We start from the raw sequence: 21,537 nt of genomic DNA on the forward strand, positions 1-21,537 counted from the left end.
AGAGACAGCGGCGGCGGCGCGGAGCCCGGGGCTGCGCGATGAAGCTCCCACATGCCCGCAGCTGCCCGGCCCGGCCGGCGAGCTAATCAGCCACCCCACGGGCTCGGGGCTCGCCGGCCCCCGGGACGCAGCCCTCGGCGGCCGGGCGCCAGCTCTGCCCGCGCGCCCCCTCCGTGCACCGGGGAAGGAGTTTGTGTGGCTCTCGCTCAGGCTGTCCGCGGAGGTTGCGGGCGTGAGAGGGGACCCTCGGCTGGGAGAGAACCTCGGGAGGACGAGGAGGAGGACGGTTTGGCGGAGAAGCCACCCCTGGCCCTCGCGGCTCCCCCTACCTATTCCATCGCTCCCGCTACGAGGCGGAAAGGGGAGGACGTGGAAGAAGAAAAAGAAAGAGAAGGGGGTGGGGTGGGAGAACTGGATATAAAGATCGGCTGGGGGGATGGTGGAAGATTTTTGGTCTCTTCGGCAGCGTCTTTTCTTAAGCGGCGGCGGCGGCGGCAGCAGCAGCAGCAGCAGCAGCAAGAAGAGGAGAAGCAGCCCCAGCTATGACTGCCGCATGTTAATAGCTGCCTCTGGGTCCCTCGGCTGCTGCTGGAGACAGAGCCTGACTCCGAAGTTGTACAACTGTGGACTGGCAGAGACATTTGAACCCTCTTTTCTCTTCTCTCCGCTTTTGCCCCCCTTGGGGTGTGTGAAGCGAGGAACGTAAAGGAAGGTGAGCATTTGGCTCTGTTTTTCCTTCCCCTTTCTCCGTGGCTGTGTAGCAGAAGAAAGGGAAGAGAGACTTTTTGTTGTTGTTTCCTTGACTGGGGTCTCCACCCTCCTGCTGCTTTCTCTGCGCTTCGATTCTCGTTCTTTGCCGCGTGTGGTTGGGGGTGTCTGCATAGGGGCCGGCCGGTCTTTTGCCCCGAGCTCAATGGCTGGATTGTGGAAACTGCACCCGCCTTCAGGTTGTTGAGCAACTGATGGGACGATCTCAGGGACCGGCGGTTACGAAAGGTAATTTATTCTTCGCACTCTTCATAATAGGGGTCGCTCTGGCCGGGCGCAGGCTTCGGCATCTACCGGGCGGGCAACAGAGGGGGTGCGGGGTGCATGCACACTCGCCCTTCCACTCACACACTCGCCCTCACACACACACACACACTCATCCGGTCGTGATGCGGGGCGGGAAGGGAACCTCCTGGCTGGTGGGCGCTCGGGTCTGGCGCGGGTTCGAGTTTTTTCCAGCCATTCGGCGGTTTGGCGGCCGAGGGGAGTGAGGGGGATAAGAGACTGGGCGCATTCGCAGCTGCACACGCTGGGGAATAGGAACAGTTCCCACCCCGTGATTTTTCCCTCCCCTCTCACCCCAGTGCCATCCCCTGGTGGGAGCAGAAAGCGGACAGGAGGGCGCCTTTTCTCCGCCCGGCTGGAACTCGTGCGGCTGGAGGCGGGAGCGGGCTGGAGGACGAACAGGGTCTGGGTGAGAAGCTGGGCTCTGGGAAGATGGAAAATGCAGGTTGCCGAGCCCGGCGCGATTTTCCCTCGACGCTTGCCTGGAGCATCCGTGGTGGCCCCTTTTGCCTAGGTCGCGCCCCTGAGTCGTGGAGTCGCGCTACCTCCCCGCGCCCTGCCTGTTGTGTCCCCTTCACGGCAGTTTGGTTTAGACCTGCGTGCCCAGGCTTTGTTAAGCGGTTTTGACTGGAGAAAGCTTCCACTTTCGTGGGTGGCCCGGGCTGCGCTGTGCTGGTAGTGGGCACTGGGCGGGGGGCGGCGGTGTTGCACGAATCCGGGCGGCCCCGGCGCCAGGGCGGGGTGGGCAGAGCATTGGTGGTCGCGGTTGGCGGGTTACAGGTAGGAGAGAAGGCACCTCGGCGCTTCTCTCGGGAGAAGGGAAGGCTCCAGGCTGCAGCGGAGCGTCTGAGCTCAGAAGCTTAGGGTGCCAGGCCCCCAGCACTATAGGTGGGTGTGTGTGTGTGGTGTGTAGGGGTGGGGGCGACCTCCTCTACCAGGGTTACTTGGCGGCGGAGTCGGCGTTTGAGTGTGTGCGCATTTTTGCGCCCCAGGGACGGCAGATAGATATTTGCGGGGATGCTGGAACTGATGCTACTGGAGCTGAGCTTGCTTATTGAAATCGCCTGGGATCCGCTTAACTGGAAAATCTGGTTTGAGGAGGCCACGGGGGCCCCCGCAGGGTGGCGAGGAAGCCTTGCCATGTCCCCTTCCCCTGGAGAGGCGCAGCTCGGCGAGATGCGTGCGGCGCTTGAGAGTCGCTGGTGCAGCGCTCCATGCACCCCAGATTGGCCCTGATGAGAACCTCATAGGGTAGTCATCTCTACAGCAGATTGAAGTAATCGAGTCCAGCCAGCATAACTCCTGGTCCCTGGAATTCTCTGGCCACTTTCCTCGCTCTGATAGAAACATGCGCTGCTTTTATTTATGGCCAGAGATATCATAGCAGTTGGGCGAACTCGAGCCTTGCGAGCCACCTCCAGGGTGTCTCCTCCCTGTGTCTGCGTGTGATCCCTGCCTGCGGTAGTTAGAGCACATTGTAAACAACGGTGTAAGCACTCCTGCCACAGTCTCCTTTAGAGTCGAACCTGCTATCATCTGTTGTGTTTACTTTCCTGGCTGTATTACTCATTAGGAAGTATAAGGCTTCTTGCACCTCTGATTTTACATCCTTCCAGCCAGCTGCTGGGGAAATGAGGAGACACATAGACTCTGGCAGGAAGGAAAAATTGCCTTCTGTGTTTTGCTCTGAAGTAAATAGGCGGTCTGCTAATTTTAGTGTCATATGGACTATCATCACTAGTTAAAGAATGTCATCGCAGAATCTGCAAAGAAACACTTCTTTAGCATTTTTTTTTTTTCATTTGGAGACTCTCTTATATTTCCCTACGAGAATAAACAGTTTGGTAAGATTTCTTTTGTATATTTTTCCATCTGTAATGGTCCTAAATGATCTGGATTTCTGGCGCCCAATTTATCTGTATGTGGATTACAAATAGGATAGAATTCTCAGCTCTTTTATAATCACCAAAATAGGATACCAGATAATTTGTATAGGAGTTAAGAGGATATTTGTTGTTGAATTATCTCTCAGCTTTGTTTCACCCAATTTTTTTTTTTTTTGTAACCAAAGCAAGGGTAAAGAATGCACAAAGATAAACACAGTTTACAAACTGCTACTTTTGCAAGTGAAACTGCTTTTTACTTTTCACTTTCAATAATGAAAATGTATTAAATTCCTTAGGTCTAGATTAGCTCTGACTGCTTTAGTGTTTGTTGCAAATACTTGTGTTCTATTTTGTTTTAAAAAGTATAGGGTTGTTAATGTAACAGGGTACTTTGTTTTTAGGTACAATAATTTCTGGATGTCTTCATTATTTTTTGAAGACCTTGACCTCTTGAAAAAGCATAGATTGCAAAAGACACTGAATCACTGATGCCTGACTTTCAGTTATATTTTCATGAGAGATATTGCTAATGGCCATCACCTAACAGAAAACTTAGAAAATTTTGATTTAATTCATGAGAATCTAGCTTCATGTATTTGTTTCATTTCTAGATGATATGTATTAAAGTCTTTATACTTGCAAATATTTCTGAGGATTAAGGAATACTTGTCCTCCCATTTTAGAAGATCTAATCACAATGATTCCCAGTCTTTACATTACAAGATTTGATCAGATCTGTTCTTTGTTTCCTAGCAGCATGTGTTCCCTAGCAGTCATACATTCCACAGGTCCTGATGTCATTAGAACTGTGTCTGTCAGTGTATTGTGCTGTCTTCAGCTGAAGGTGAATGTGTCAGAGTATTTGAATGCCATTCCATAGCTCTTCCTTATCACTAAGTATTCAGTAACCTGATCCATTTGTGTATATGGTTGACTAGACTATTTCTACAAAATCGGGATAGGAGGAAGGATTCACACAAAGTTTTCTATGAACTATTAATGTTTTTTTAGATAGAGATGTTAGGCTGCATCAGGCATCCCCGACCTGAAGAGTGATAAGCCAGCATGTGATTTGCCTGATGGGTGAATGCTTTTGACGTCTCATTTTATGTTTCTTGGTGTGATTATCGTTCAGACTGAGAGTGCTCCTCAAAAATATGAATGGCAAGTCTTTCAGAAATGATTTTCTTAATCATGATCGTCTTACATTTTGCAGATTTAAATACTCTTTTCCACAGGGAATAATAGCAAGTATGGCACTTACTGGCTGCAGCTACAGAGGCTGGCATTGTTTCTACTAATTAGCAAAGGCAGATTTTTTTATGGATTTGATTTACCATTGATTCCTTTGTGTGCTATAGTCAAGGAAATCATAAATAGTAGATTAAAAAGACTATAAAATCATGAAGATTGAAGTTAGTCAAATAATATGATGCAAAACTGAATTGTTTTTCAGATTTGATTTGGACCACTTTAAGTGTTGGTTGAAACTCTCTTTAAAAAGGACTGCCAAGTAGAAGTGACAGTTACTGTTAGAAGTGGGGAGTTTTGGCCCAGAAATCAGCAAGGAAAACTGATTGCGATTTTCATATTTAGGATCAAACAGTGATTTTAAGAAATGCTGTGCAGCCTTAATTTAGCATGGTGTGAATGGCTAGAGCAGTTGGAATTTTAAAAGGATGATCTGTCCTTAAGTTTTGCAAATGGCTATTTTGCCTTCTCTTTCCTAGATTTGCATTATATTCAAAATATGCATTTGCTCACTTTGGGAGGAACCCTAAAGAATATGGCTGTATTGTAATTTATTATTTGTCCACAAGGATATATTTGCACTTGGATTATTATTATGTCTTCTTATTTCATGCAAATGCATTTCTTTATAGAAAACCAATTTTATAATTAAATAAAAAGTAAAACTTGCAAGTATGAGTAAGGTCCTCCTGACATTTTTCCTTGGTTATCTTTCTGTGTTTTGTTGGGTAGGAGTAGGAAGAGGGTTAGAGAGTTGTTGATCAATGAAGAGAAAAATCCAGATTTTTCATTCGTTGTAATACATCGCAAGAATGTAGTGTGAGCATGCCTGTAAATAACATTTATGCATCTAAGGTGTGCAGGTCTTTCCCCAAATCTTTCATGTCATTACTCTGATCTGAATGTCAGCATGGCCAAATAAAATTAACTCTACTGCTGCATAAGAAACCAGGTGTAACTTTTTTCTTAGAATTGTGAAATGTGTGTATCGATTCATAAGCACAAAATATAAAAAGAGAAAAGTAGCTGTCCCACTTGAAATTAATTGAACTTCTTTATTTATTTTTGGGGGTGAATAAAAGGGGAGAGTTTCTATATTTGCTCATAATAGGTTCTATAGACCTTGATAAATCATGTCTTCCTTATGTCTTATTGACACTTAAAACAGGAACTTAGTTTCAATTTTAATGAATATCTTCATAAAAGTGATTACAAATAGGTATTAAAAGAAGTGAAAATTTGGTCCATATTATTCAAGAATTTAAATATAATATTGTGATGATAATCCTACTTATTTTGAAAACTATCTTTGGGATGGAAAAATAAATCACCCAACTGAATGTTTCTTTCTGCTAAAACTTCCATGTCAGTTTCTTTGAAAAGCAAACAATGCTCTTTTATCAGTGTTTTCAAAGTGTCCTCTGGGGAACGCTGAGGATCTCTGACACCCCTTCAGAGGAAATGTGAAAAGAAAACATTTTTATAATAATGCTAAGACATTATTTGCCTTTCACTTGTATTCTTTAACAAGTGTTTAGTGGCGTTTTCCAGAAGGTATATGATATGTGATGACATCATTGCTCTGATGGCACATGTCATATGTTCTTAAGTATTCGCAAGTTTTAGAATTTTCCCAGTTTATCAATACTTGAATGGTGACAGTTACAGGTATAATAATCAAAAGTCACTTTAGAGGCTGAGTGCAGTGGCTCACACCTCTAATCCTGCACTTTGGGAGGCTGAAGTGGGCAGATCACTTTAGGTAAGGAGTTCGAGACCAACCTGGCCAGCATGGTGAAACCCTGTCTCTACTAAAAATACAAAAATTAGCTGGGCATGGTGGTGCATGCCCATAGTCTCAGCTACTTAGGAGGCTTGAAGCAGGAGGATCGCTGGAACCCAGGAGGTAGAGGTTGCAGTGAGCCAAGATCGCGTCACTGCACTCCAGCCTGGGCCACAGGGCAAGACTGTGTCTCAAAAACAACACAAAACAAACAACAAAAAAAGAAGTCACTTTAGGTCATTTTTTATTTTTATTATTATACTTTTAAATTCTGGGATACATGTGCAGATGTGCAGGTTTGTTACATGGGTATACACGTGCCATGGTGGTTTGCTGCATCCATCAACCCATCATCTACATTAGGTATTTCTCCTAATACTATCCTTCCCCTAGCCTCCACCCCCCAACAGGCCCTAGTGTGTGATGTTCCCCTCCCTGTATCCATGTGTTCTCATTGTTTAATTCCCACTTATGAGTGAGAACATGGAGCATTTGATTTTCTGTTCCTGTATTAGTTTGCTGAGAATGATGGTTTCCAGCTTCATCCATATCCCTGCAAAGGACATGAACTCATCCCTTTTTATGGCTGCATAGTATTTCATGGTATGTATGCTCCACGTTTTCTTTATCCAGTGTATCATTGATGAGCATTTGGGTTGGTTCCAAGTATTTGCTATTGTGAACAGTGCCGTAATAAACATACGTGTGCATGTGTCTTTATAGTATAATAATTCATAATCCTTTGGGTATATACCCAGTAATGAGATTGCTGAATCAAATGGTATTGCTGGATCAAATGGTATTGCTGGTTCTAGATCCTTGAGGAATCGCCACTCCGTCTTCCACAATGGTTGAACTAATTTACACTCCTACCAATAGTGTAAAAGCATTCCTATATCTCCATATCCTCTCCAGCACCTATTGTTTTCTGACATTTTACTGATCTCAATTCTGTCTTGAGATGGTATCTCATTGTGGTTTTGATTTGCATTTCTCTAATGTAGGTCATTAATTTTTAAGAATGTAAAACGGTCCTGGGCCAGAAAGTCTGAGAACGAACAGCTCAAGTAGACTTTTCTGAGATCTGCCTCCTTGTACTCTAAAATGCCACCCATCCAGCCACATAAAGAGCCATGTAGGATGAGAAAATGATTAGATGTCCAACCTGTAAAAAGATAGGCAGGTTGCATATAGTTATTAATTATTTGGCATTTTCATTATTCTATTTCCAAATAATCCAGTGTAGGAAACTTGTTTTTAGACTTTTGTCCCCATTTAGTGAAATGGAAACTTTAAAACAGCAGATATGCAGCCTGATCTGCTGACTGCTCTTGGGAAGGCTACAAAGGAGTCAAGCGGAAAATATCTTCATCTAGGCCCTAGATCAAGATATTTTGATACCTAGAAAGGCAGAGTGGTGTCGAGATGAACAGAAAGGGACTCTGAAGTGTTTGCCTAGGTTTAATAAACTATTGGATTTGGGTTAAGACACCTGATCTCTCTGCACTTTAATTTGCTGACATTTTTAATGGATTTAACAATTTTACCAAATTCACAGATGATTATGAAGATTTAATTGGTAAATCCATGCAGAGTCCTTAAAACAGTTCCTTGTGCATAATAATAACATAATTATTTGCTGCTATTATTATTACTATCGCCATCATTATTACTGGGTCTCATGAGAGTCCTAGGAAACTTTAATCAATTCCCCATGTGATTTAGATACATAATTATATTTCATACCATTTTACAGTATGTCTTAAAATGTTGGTAAATTTTAAAATTTCATATAAAAGATAATCTTGACTTTATTTTACTCTCACACTATAAAACTCATGAAGGGTTATTAGCATTTTTTAGAGGAGGAATTAATAAAACACCTTTGTTAGCTTGAGCTAAGTTTGAAGTTTGATAGTGAATGTGAATGCCCAATTAAAACTAGGTTTCAAAGACCCTAATTGAATATTTATGTATCTTGGGAATTATTAGAGAGGAAATCACTTTTCTGAAGTGATATCAAGATGACTCACTATACTCTTAATCTGTTAATCACTATCTAAGCACCACAACAAGCCATTTTCAGTGCAAAGGATCCTTGGGGCAATTATATACTGTAGTTCAGTCTGTTTGTGAGTGGTGATATGTCTAAGTAGTGAAAGAAGCTATGCATTCAGATTAGCTTTACTAGATGCTAAAGTTTAACTGGAGAACTGTATAATATTTTTGAATGAGACTTTGGCAACTATTTGAAAACTCTAAGTTACAGATGTACTTATAAGTTATATACATTTTTGGGGTATATTCTATGGCTCGTTATAATTTCTGACCCAGCCTATCACTATGAAATTAGTACTATAGCACTTTCCTTCCAGAACTTTGGTCGATTCTGATTTAGTGTTGTAGAAACTAAATTATCCTCCATACATAGGAATAGCTGAGAAGTGTTTTTAATTATGAGATTCTCAGAAATGGTCTTTGGACTGAGAGTCACTTGAATACAACCCTAAATGTGCAAGTTTCTACCTCTGTTATTGCTATCTGTAAAACAGAGATAATAAAGTCTACATTGCTGGTTTGAGTGGAGTAATAGGAAGCAAATATACAAGTACCTAGTGGAGTGATTATTTCATGCATAGTACCTTTTGTTATTAGTCATAGTATTATTAGAAATGTCCTTGAGTACCATTATTAAGAAAACTTAGCTAAATCAAATATCATTTTCTTAATTGAAGAGTTCTTGATGAGCTGGGAAAATCAATAGCATTTTCTTAAGTAGTTGAGAAAGGTTTGAGTCTTGTATTTATTTTTACTATGCTGTTTCCCTCTGTCCCTTTTTAACCTTTTAAGTACTTATTTCTGAGCTCCTCTTCATCTTAAAATGTTATGCTCTGCCCCTAATTCCCCATCAAAAATTACAATCCTGGCCGAAAAATATTTTTGACATCCACCAAATACTGTGTCCGAAGATTGACTTTAAATTGGGTATAAAATGACAGTAACAATTTAAGATGTTTTAAATTAAATACCCTGTTATCTTTTCACATGTCAATCATTCTTTAAGCTTTAACTGCATCAGAATTTTCTATAATGCTGTAACCATATCAAGTCATCATAAACGTCAAAGACATCAGAATTCTCATACTTTTAAAAGATTTATAATCCCAGATTTTAAGTCTCGTAAGAATGCCATAAATGAGATAAACCTATAAAATTCAGATCCCAAAATTGCTTTAAAGACTAAAACTTTTGAAGGGCTTGTAAATGAGTCCAAATTTTAGAATTGACATCTGTATTTCAGTGACAGTGCCAATAACAGAAGTTATTAAAATGTGTGACTTTTTCTATAATTATCCAGCATGTATACTGAAAAGGAAAGGATATGATATGATAGGTGGTAAAAATGAATGAAAAAGTAAACTGCACATTGGACTGGACGACTGGCTTGCTAAATTGCACCAGAATTAGGTGTTTTAAAGTATGACTGAAGGAACTGAAAGCCGAGTAGAAACGACACCCCCTCCTGTTTGATCAGCTTGTGTTGGTGTTTACGCATCCCGCAGAGGCAGAGCGTGTTACTATTCAGGACAGCCCCAGTGGCTCCACAGTAGCCTGAGCCTGTGAGAATAGAGGAGAGACTCAAGCCCAGTTTTTGATGTTCTGCTTGGGTGGGTAACCTGAATACTAAAATGCATTCCATTGACGCTGACCCTGTAAGAGGGTTTTCAACAGTCTCCTGTTTTGTTTTGATTTGGTTTGGTTCCCCCCTTCCCCGTTTCCTTTTTCTCAAACTCTTCCAAAGACTTTTGGATAAAAGGAAATGGTCCTGACTGATGGTCATCTTTTTGTATGAGATTTTATTTCTGGCAAGAATGGAGGGGTTCAACTGGTTTTCATTAACACCTTTTGTTTTTTCAAATTTTCAGTGTTCTTGGTTTGTCAATGGCTTATGGTTGTTGTTTGAACCTTGACTCAGAATACTGATCATGACTTCAAGGCGTGGACAAAGAACCTATTGAGAAATCATTTTCTGTTAACACAAGGCATGTGTGTGTCTATAGCCTTTCTTTTTATTGGCTTAAAATGTTTGGTTGATGTTGTCTAATGAGTTTTAATTATATTATTAACTGTAGTTGGCTTTGGAGGAAGAGCTTAGGCAGCCATTTAAAAAAATTACATACAATCATCTTTTGAGGTTTAGGCAATTTCAATTAGTTTTCACTATGATTCTTAATTTTTATGTGTGATGGTTAAATATTACAGTCATTCTAAAATGGTGCAATTTTATGATAGTATCTAAATAATATGTACTTAAATTTAACTTAAAATATTTAATAGAATGGGTGTTTTCACTATATCTATTTTAATTGCAAAGACACCTCCAGCTAGCTTTCTGCTGAACTGATTAATTTATTGGGAAGTTATTGTGTTTCTCACCTAAAGATTCTTGGGAAAGAGTGAAGTTTTACCTAGGTATCAGAAAAAATTTGGATACCTCTAGGCTTCTGCTTCAGTTCCATGCCTACCAGTTCCAGGCCTACCCAGCCTACCAGTTTTCTTTTTCTCTGACTACTGGATTCATTCCCTTTCACCACAGTCTGAATTAAGTACTCAGTCTTAGACTGATCTACTGTCGTCAGCTTGGTGGAGGCAGTAAGAATATTGCAGTTCCTCTGTGGATGAATGGATAGCTAGCTTGAAGAAAGAAGAAGAGGCTCAATTAAGAGAGGGATGTTGCTCACACAAAAAGAAAGAGGTGCTGATAGTATCTGAATAGTGATTCTTTAATAACTGGGACAAATCAGGTGTTGGAAGAATTGGTTAGGAAAATCATTGAAAATGGGTTTACCCTCTTCCTATAAGAGGCCAGAGTGATCTTAGAAAATGGTTCCTTACTCACTCGACCAACAAAACCCAACAAAATTATGCAAATCGGGAGGTTCAAATCTTCAGGTTCATTTCAAGAGCACCCAAGTTATCTATGAAACTGCTCAAGACATCTAGTCTCTGTATATATGAAAAGCCACCAAATATCTAAAAGAAGTCCCTTTGCAGAAGCAGTGTGCCATTTTCATCCTGCAGTGGTAGAGCCAATGTACAATGGCTCTGTTCAATGCCAGATGGGAGAGCTGGACACAGGTTTGTTGGCACAAAGAGAGCTGGATTTTTTCCTGTACATGCTTAAAAATGCAGAGAATAATGCTGATCTTCAAGGTTTGAATAGAGACTATCTAGGCATTGAGTAGATTCAGATGAACAAAATCCCCAAGATGTGACATCTGATAGTGCTCATGGTTGAATTAACCCATGTATGAGCTTCGCTGGCCACCTTACTGAAAAGGAACAAATTGTTCCAAAACCAGAAGTGGAGACTGCACAGAAGAAAAAGTTATGTCAGAAGAAACTGAAGAAACAAAAACTTATGGCATAGGAACAAATACAGCATAAAATAAATGCAAATAGAAGTAAAACCAGAAAAAGTGAGTTTGTAGATATGTATCCATCCATCTGTTTGAGAAGTCTAATTATTTTACACTTGCTGTGTACTCATTATGTCATACTTCTGATGAGAATATATGTTTATTCAAGTAAACCTTCTGTTTACAGGCAGAGTATTCAAAATTATATCAAGTAAGATATTTCAGATAATTGAGCATGGATAACTTTATCGTTGCCTAAAGCATAAAACAAAATATACTTCAGTGTATCCAGTAGTGTTTTTCAAATGATAGACATCTAATATGGGCCCATTATTACCAAAACCAGAGACTGAATATTAATGCTGACACTTGACCACCTGAGGTGGCTTAAAGCTATTGTATGTATTGTTTGAAATACTCCTAAATTTATTATGTTACTTTTCTTGTATTCAGAAAAGAAAGTTATGTTGAGTTTTCATTTTCATTTAAATGTACCAAGTCAATGTAAGTAGTAACATATGAAGATAATTTGGAAGAATTTTTAAAGGTTAGTAGAAGGGCTAATTAGCAGAAATCTTATGTACAATGACTTTCCTTACTAGTGCAAATCCTCAAAGAAGAAGGAGCACTAAAAATTAGTATGCTGTCAATATTTTTTTTTTTTTTATGATTTGACGTTATTAAGCAAACTTTGCGAGTATTTCTTTTTCTGGTGCGTTTGATTAAATGTGTGATCTTATCTTGGTGAAATAGCCTGCTGGGCTGCAGACAGTAGTGTTCAGAAATGAAATTTGCTTAGAGCCTCTGAGCAGACATGTATTCAATGAGACCTTTCTTGAATAATAGATGATAGTGAGATAACAATGGTGTGTGTATGTATGTTTTCTTCCTTGAATTTAGGGGATGTTGAGCCAGAGCAACAACAACAGGAGAAGTAATGGGGTATGAAAGAAAGCATTAGATTTATATATGAGAAATTAACCTACTTTATTACAAATGAATGAACAGTCTGTATGAGGGACTCATAGTATCAATGTCAGAGGACTCTGTGTTAGCCCATGTGTTTTGTTTTAGCAGTCCTTGTATGTTAATTCCTTGCCGGCTACTTTCTTTTAGCTTAGTAGAGGTTACTCTGGAATGAATTTTTCCTCAACATACATCGTTTGTGTGTGCTTTTTCAATTCTACTTGGGTGCTGGTAATGGCAGAATTTTGATTCCCATTCTTTCTTCCTAGTATAGAAGATCATATTTAAATTTTTTCCTGATTATAGTACATGCTCATGTTGAACACTTTTGAAATACAGAGATACATAAAGTTAAAACTGAAATCACACAATATAACATAATATATTGGCATACCACCATGTTCGCAGAGATTACATCATACTTAATTTTTGCTTCGATTATCTGCATCTGTATTTTGTGTATGTGTTTGTTTTAATTGAAATGAGATTAAACCATATTTAGTTTGTAGAATTATCTCCAATTTCTGAATGCCATTATTTTTGAAAGCATTATTTTAAGTATTGTAAAATATTTCATAATGTAGATATACTATGATTTATTCAAACATTTACTTATTCATGTGGGTTGTCATTTGTTGCTAGAATAAGTGATGTCACCATGATTACCCAAGTGCTGAAAGCTTGGCCTGTTCTCTAGTTTTTTCTGTAGTACAGATTCCTTGAAGTACAATTACTAGATCAAGGAGTAAATAATCCCTTGACTTTTTCTACTTGGTTACAGATCCAGATGCATCATTGCCGTCTGTATAACTGGTCCTCTGAAAGTTTTGGAAACTCTTAAGAATTGTTAACTCTCAGTTGTGTATAGTTCATAGCTACTAATTCTTGATTATGTATAGTTAGTAAAGTTAGTAACTTTTACTAAGTTTTTGGTAATTCTTAAGAATTACTAATGCTCAGCTGTACATGTACGCCAATATATAAAAGCAGAGGTCAATAAAATAATAATAATAAATGGAAATTTACTGATTATTAATATTTAAGTAAAATTGTGCCTTATGTCTTTGAATTTAACATATTACTAAAACAAAACCATACAACAAATTTGCTCCATGAAGAATTGAGTCCATCATGTGTCTAATATTTCCATAAACGTTCTTAGTTTCTTTCACTGATCTTGAGTGGACCTCATATCTCTTAAGTTTATCTAAAGTATCAACTTAACAAAACTTTTTCTTTCTCTGGTTTGGATTATTGTTCTAAAATTTAAGTATGAAAAGTAGGAGCAAGTTATCAGTCAATGCATTTAAAATAAATGAAGTTTGTCTATAAAAGTAGATGGGTCAGAAAAGTAATTAAACAGAACATTTTGGCTTATAATAAGTAAACGTGAACACAGGTTTTGCTAGGTGTAACCTCAATTGGAGATCTGTCTGTAGAAATAAGAGTTAGGTACAGGCTGGATGCTATGACTCATGCCTATAATCCCAGTACTTTGGGAGGCTGTGACAGGACAATCGCTTGAACAGAAGTTTGAGACTAACCTGGGCAACATTGTTATACCCTAACTCTATAAAAATTATTAGAAAATTAGGCAGGCATGGTGGTGCATGTCCGTAGTCCCAGCTCCTCAGGAGACTGAGGCTGGAGGATCGCTTGAGCGGAGGAGTTCCAGGCTGCAATGAATCATCATCGCGCCACAGCACTCCAGCCTGGGCTACAGAGTGAGACTTCGACTATTAAAAAAAGAAAAAAAAAATCAATAAAAATAGATACATAATGTGAAATGTCCAGTAGTGTTTAGGTAAAATTAAAGAGTAAAACAGCAGGTGGATAATGCAATTTGAAATCAAATTTCCAGTAATGCTGGTACCTACTGAATTTGATTTCATTGTAGTTCATTCTTTGTTCTGACAGACTTTAAACAGTATCTTTGTGACTTCTGCTTCCAATTGTACAGACATATTTACGATACATTTCTAGCAGTCAGAGTGGAAACATATTCTACTTTCACTATCGATATTTTGTTTAAATCTGCACCAGAACGTATTTATGAGACAGAGTTTAATGCTTGATGAATAAATGATTGTATAACTGCATGAATGTGCTTTATGGACCTAGAAGAAACAACTGAACATGAAAGCAGTTTTTGAAGTTACTGTTGCAAGATAAATTTGAGTGCCATTGAAAATTGCTCTGTACATGCATGTGCAATAAAGAAAGGCACAGAAGGAATCTTGAAAGCCAGACTCTGTGTTTTAGTTTCCTTAAAAATATATTGTCAAGAGTTGAAGTGACTTGCCCAAAGTGACATGGCAGTTTTGTAGCACATGCTGCCTTCTATTATGGAATTTCTTTCTTTCTTTCTTTCTTTTTTTTTTTTTCTTTTGTGAGACAGAGTCTCTGTCGCCCAGGCTGGAGTGCAGTGGCCCGATCTAGGCTCACTGAAAGCTCCGCCTTCTGGGTTCACGCCATTCTCCTGCCTCAGCCTCCTGAGTAGCTGGGACTACAGGCACCGGCCACTATGCCCAGCTAATTTTTTTGTATTTTTAGTAGAGACGGGATTTCACCGTGTTAGCCAGGATGGTCTCGATCTCCTCACCTCGTGATCTGCCCACCTGGGACTCTCAAAGTGTTGGGATAATAGGCGTGAGCCACCGCGCCCGGCCTGGAATTTCTTAGTCTTGCACTTGAGAGTTCTCATTTCTGATTTTCAGGAATGATGTTATCACTCTCTATCTTGTATCAAATTAGTCACGTAACTTCTGTAGGTCTGTTTCTTCTGTAAGTAGAAGGTAGGGTGGTGGGTGGTCCTTTTATCCTAAAATATCCATGGGATAAAATAAAATGGTAAAGCTTATTAGAATACTTCTGCTTGCAAGGTGTACTTTTCAGAAAAAACTTAATAGGTAGTTGATGTTGTAAGAATTTTCACATTTCTTCCTTTGTTAAGAGCTAAGGCTCAGTATTGCATGTGGTAATAGCACATTTTAAAAAGATGAAATAGATTAAACCATCTTTTTGTGATGGCTTAAAGGGAAAGTGACATAATGAAGATGCTTTGCATGATTTAAAACCATTAAGGAGTCTGATATATTTTTATGATATTCCTCTATTATTAAGGATAGTAATACGTTTTGTTCCTAATAAACGATTTGAGGATTGGTATAGTTTGTTATATCAGCTTTCTTTTTCTTATGTTTATATTCAATACTTGTTAGATTCAGAGCTTTGGGCCCATGGTAGTGTTACCTTGTATCAAGGCAATTTCAACTTTTCTTCATTTATAAAGCAAAAGTGCCTACCTTGAGTATAGAATTCTCAGTGTCCTCCTTTTACTCCTTTTTTTTTTTCTTATGGCTGAATTTATTTATGTAAAATTATTACAATTTATTATAAGGTTCAAACGTTAAATTGTGTTTAGTTCTACATTAATGAAATGATCTTTACTGGCTGGGCTTAATAAACATATAAATAGAAAAGTATCAATTACAGTACTAAAAATGTATATACATGAATGAAAATCAAAGAGGAAAAGTAGAAAGAGGGCAAAGGAATCATAAAAGCATGATTTCAAACCTTTCCTCTATGTCACACTGGAAAAGTTACTTCACTTCTCTATGCCTAATTTCTTCATGTGTGGAAAAGTGTAAAAACAATACTTACCTTTCAGAGTTACTGTGAGGATTAAATGAGGTAGTGCACATAAAACATATTGCACACTGTCTAGATTTGTATAAGCACCCAATACATTTTATTATTTGTGTTAATTTTTTCATTAATTTGTTGTTGAAGCTGCTACCTTTTCCTAAGTGGGTCTCTAAATTGTTCTACTATTTTTCTGCAGTTCCCAAAATACTAGTTTCATTAAATCATTAATTTTATAATTCACTATTTATTTGTTAGCACCAGATGTCTGCAGGGTGCTGGGGATATGGAGCATAACCTGGCAGAAAGAGCCTCTGACTTTATGGCACATGCAAAATCATGGAAATAAAGAGGAATTAAGCAATGTATCCCTCATTAGTTAGTCATAGTTAAAATTGTGGTAACTGTTTAAATAGAGGAAAAGTCCAGGATGCTATGAGAGTTTAGCAGCAGAATCAGACCTTGTCTGAGCTAGGTGGTGAGTGGGATCTGAAAAGACTTCCCAGAGCCAGTGACATGTGAGCTGAGATAGGAAGGTTGACTAGGCAGCCCTAGAGAATGTGCTCTCTTCACTTTCTGTCATCAGAAGAGCTCATCACAGACCCAAGCATGTTCTGGTGGAGGAGGTTAATAGAGCTGAGTACAGTGAGGAAAACTGAACATTGATGCCTTGATGTGGCAATGGAGACAACAAATCTGAAATTTTTCCTTTACAGAGAAAGTGAGTTAACATTGAGAATGTTTCAATATCACTTGTCTAGCTTTACTATTACATTTCAGGATGCCAGAAAATAAACTCTCTATTGACCATAAACAGTGGTCAGGCACTGAAGATTTGAGATGAGCAGGAATATGTAAGATCTATACAAATATTGAAATGAAGATTTCAGAGTTTAGTTTTGGAGATAGGTATCTGTTTGTATTGTGACGAGGAGTGTTTTACTCCAGAAGGTTGGTTCCTACTCATCCTTATCCTTATTTCTTCCCATCCCTATTGACTTACTAAGTACCTGGTATCTTTTATCCCTGAGAAACTCTGTAGAAATAGAGGAGCCAGCTTTAGGAATACCAGTGCTAAAGAAAAGGCTATGGTTATGACTCTATTTGTCAAAGAATAGCAGTAAAATACCCATCTGGAAAACAATTGTTAAGGAAAATGTGGTATTACTGTTTAGTAAAGAGAATAGACTTTGTCTTCTTTTCACTGCTAGGATTAAGGTTATTATTTAAATTTGGGGGAACTTTCTACAGTATGTAATGATAAAGATTATTTCTTAATCATTTGGAACAAATTAATACTAATAAAGTAATAGTGAAGTATGTTTTAAAAAATGATTTTTGTTTAGGAGTCTTTGGGCAAAATGTTAAGTAAGTATGGTTTAGGAAAATTAACTTAGTGAAATCAAATTTTTAAAAGAGGAAGAGTCCTATAATAGAAGATACTATATTTAGAATCATTAATCTTTTTCATTCATTTATCAAGTAATATTATTAAGTGCTTTTTTTTTTTTTTTTTTGGAGACAGCGTTTTGCTCTGTCACCCAGGCTGGAGTGCAGTGGCACGATCATGGGTCACTGTAGCCTCGACCTCCTAAACAGGTGGGATCCTCCTATCCTCCCACTTCACCCTCACGAGTAGCTGGGACTACAGGTGTGCACCACCATGCCCAGCTGGTTTTTTTTTTTTTTTTTTTTTAAGTAGAGATGAGATCTTGCTTTGTTGTTTGGACTGATCTCAAACTCCTGAGCTCAAGTTACCCACCCACCTTGGCCTCCCAATGTGCTGGGATTATAGGCATAAGCCACTGGTGTGCCCAGCTTGAGTGCTTCTCATATGACACAGTTAAACACAATTGTGATAAAGATTAAACAGGAAAAATACTACATTTTATGAACTGGTCAAGTAGTGCCTTCCTGAAGAAGGGAACCTCCTATTTCAAGGCTTAAAGAAAGGGGCTCAGTTCTTGTGAGGAACTCAGAGGTTAGAGAACCTGGAACATAAGGATTGAGAGAAGTGATGTGAGATCTGGCTAGTAAGTAGTAGTCAGAATTTGTAGTGTTTTCTAAGGTTAAGTATTTTGGGATTTTATCTTAGGAGCAATGGGAAGCCATTAAAGGTTTTAAGCAAGGCAATAACAAGATCAGATTTTCATTTTAAAAAGATTATGTTGGCTGCTCTGTGTAGACATAATTGGAGGAGGCATCAAGAGGGGCTGTGGAGAGACCAGCTACATGAGCGTCTAAGCCACTGCCATACTGCTTCTGAGCTAAGCAGCAAAGGATAGATGCTGCTTCTTTCTGGCCTCAGTTGATTCATGTGTAAAGAAGTGGTCTGCATTGAATAATACCCATTTTGACTGTACTATGCTGTACTCTAATTAGATTATAAAGATATGGAGGACCTAAATGAGATGGTGATCATTGGTTAAATGACCTCATCAAAACTTTACTGTTTTTCACTGATCTACCTATATAAGATATGGTTGCAGTTATCATTCTGTATCCAGTTGTTTAATGTGGATTTATTTTTTACCTGAAAGTTAAAAGGCATTCTCTGGAGACCCATAATGTAACTAGAATTTTTAATATGTTTGTATTTTAAATGCTATTTAAAAACCATAAAGCCAGATGTTGAAACTGCATTTAATTTAATTAAGAAAGTTGAAACCACGAAGATCTTTCATTTTGTTTACAGTGGTTTATTTATAAATACCCATCATTGAAGTCAGGGAATTCCTGTTCCGATGATATCTGAAAAGAGAGTAGTACATTTTTCTTCTAATAGTGGTTTAATATTCTGAATGACAGATACAAAATAGTTGACTATATTATTTAAGAACTTATGAAACACTTCAGCTTTTATGCTTTTCATTAATAATGTAAATATTTTATTTTCCCCTTGTGTTCTGTCCTCTAACTCATCATTGCTCTTTGTCATCTCTTTCTTATGGCATTTCTGACATTCTGCCATGACTTTCGATTATTTCTCTTCCTGTTTTAAACCTCTATGAAAGTTTATAAAGTCATCTGCCAGGTGTAGTGGCTCACGCCTGTAATCTCAGCACTTTCGGAGGCCAAGGCAGGAGGATCATTTGAGGTCAGGAGTTTGAGACAAGCCTGGACAACGTGGTGAAACCCCACCTCTACTAAAAATGCAAAAATTAGGCAGGCTTGGTGGCAGGCGCCTGTAACCACAGTCACTCGGGAGGCTGAGGCAGGAGAATCGCTTGAACCTGGGAGGCGGAGGTTGCAGTGAGTTGAGATGGTGCCACTGCACTCCAGCCTGGGCGACAGGCGACAGAGTGAGACTCCGTCTCAAAAACAAAAAAAAACAAAGAAAAGAAAATGCAAAGTCATCAATGGCTGGAACTTCTTTTAGTCTTTTCATAAGCTAGAGTATTTGGTTATGAAAATGAGATTTGATTTTTTCGAAGGTAAGGGCTTAGTATATTAGATGAAATGTACGTGAAATGTGTCTTGTATGATTTAAAAAGGTAATAGAACAAGCTCTAATAACTTGTTTGTGTCATGATACTTACTGATTTAGAACATGAGCTTTGGAATCAGAAGACTCTGAGCCTAAACCATGGGACTGCTGTATAGCAGCTATGTGACTTCGGGTCACTTCCTAAGTATCAGTTTATGCTCTACATCGTGAGACTGATTATATCTGTTCCATAGAAGGATCCTAAGAATTAAATTCAGTCATGTAATCTAATGCACGGGCAGAAGGTTTAGTCATTGTGAGATTCAGTTAGGAAAAATTAGTGCTATCACCACCCTTGCTTCATGTAGAAAAAGGGAGTGGAACACAGTGGTTCAAACCATTTCCTTTTTTTCCCCTTTGCTCCTGCTCTTTTTGCAAGATTGACATTGCATTTTATATCTGCTGCTTTCAGTCTTCAGGGACTTCCATTTGGAATCATTCTGGCATGTTGCTTCATGTATATCAAACTGTCTTTTTTTTATCTCTGACTTATTCTGAAAGGAATGATTATCTGGCAATTTGTGAGATACAAATGGAAGCCTGAAACTTATAGCAACGTCAGATAAGCACGCCAGAAATGCCTTCATTACTTATTTCTAATACTGCATTCTGTAGGCATATATACATAATATATGGACTGTAAAATACAGCTTGCATACTTAGTATTTTAGGACAGACATAGTCTTTCTTTTTCCCCAATGAACATTTTCCCCTAAATCAATTACTTTTAGAACTTGAAGAAAATTGCTTATTTTGAAAGTGACAATTTAAGAAAACAGTCTCACTATTGCAAAGAGTTACTGTGACAGAGGCCGGAATATGAGCTCAGGGACCTTTATCCTGAGTTAACTTCTCTCTTATTGAATGCAATAGTTTCATAAACATGTATTAATAATTAAGGATTATAATTAAATAATATTTAGCAAATGTATTAGATATTATGAGGAAAAACATACAACTGACATACATAATAAAATAGTATAGTTTTCCAGAACATTTTGAAGCCAGGTTTTCTGAAAGCACCTGTAGAGGTGTATGAAGTAGGAATCAGTGTGTCTTTATATTTGGCCTGTGAGAACTTGCCCTTCAAAGGTAGGCTTGTAATATGATGTCAATATTTGTGTCCTCTTCAAGAACTGCTATTTCAATATAAGACATTGTCTGCTCTCTAATTACAGTATTCAAAAGAGAGAGATACAATTTTAAGCCTCTCTTGATAGCTGAAAAGATTTTTTTTTGAAAGGACATAAAAACCCTTAAGTTCTTGTTCTAGGTAACCAAGTATCATATTTTATTTGTAATCCTAACTGCTATGAAAGTGAATTGGTAATTTTTCCATGTTTTTGAGTCTCTTATTAGAATTAATACTTCTACAATAAGTTGCTTTACTATTTATTTATTTTTCTGAATAGTTTATTAAAAGAGCTGTTAAACACTTTGTGACATGTTTAAACATATTCAAAAAACTTATTTTGGATAATTTTATGTAATTGTTGTAGCAAACCAGATGTTGGGAAGTTCTTATTTAATCAGAGATAAAAAATATTTGCAATATAGTTTTGTCTAGCTGTCAGCTTAGATAAATGAATCCATTTCAATCAGCCTGCTCTCAGTGAAAAAGGGAGGAGATATAATAACATTTTTCTAGCTACATTTGTTGAAAATAAATATTAATCTTCTATGTGGTTAAAACCATGCTGTGCCAACTCTATCATAACCATGATTGCAGGGAAGCCTTTCAGATTTTTATTTTTATGAATTCTGGGTTTTTTTTTAATCCTTCTGGAAGCATTGAATTAGATTCTGCTTTTCATTTAGATTATATGCTCATTCATGTTTGTGTTGATCTCATATTGAGACACCTTGTTAAGATACTCTTGGATAATTTATTGTCCAAATAGAACATGTGATCTGGTCAAGATTTTTTTGGGGTCCCAAACATAAACCTTATCTTAACCTTTCTTTTAAATCTGTTGTAATTCGTGGGAGAAGTTTAAATATATGTTTTTGTTTTTATTTTATTTCAATTCATAATTGTACATA

At 38.3% G+C, this 21,537-nt stretch overlaps 1 protein-coding gene across 1 annotated transcript in view; it reads left to right on the forward strand.

The window, feature by feature from the left end:
* Nucleotides 1-451: 451 nt before the first annotated feature.
* Nucleotides 452-21,537, forward strand: part of ADGRL3 (adhesion G protein-coupled receptor L3) — an 890,906-nt gene continuing 869,820 nt past the window's right edge. The window contains exon 1 of the mRNA XM_011949310.1: nucleotides 452-996. The gene's annotated coding sequence lies outside the window, so the exon portion shown is untranslated. The remainder of the gene's footprint in view (nucleotides 997-21,537) is intronic.

The sequence above is a fragment of the Colobus angolensis genome, unplaced genomic scaffold, assembly GCF_000951035.1.
Source record: "Colobus angolensis palliatus isolate OR3802 unplaced genomic scaffold, Cang.pa_1.0 Scaffold297, whole genome shotgun sequence".
NCBI classification, from domain to species: domain Eukaryota; kingdom Metazoa; phylum Chordata; class Mammalia; order Primates; family Cercopithecidae; genus Colobus; species Colobus angolensis.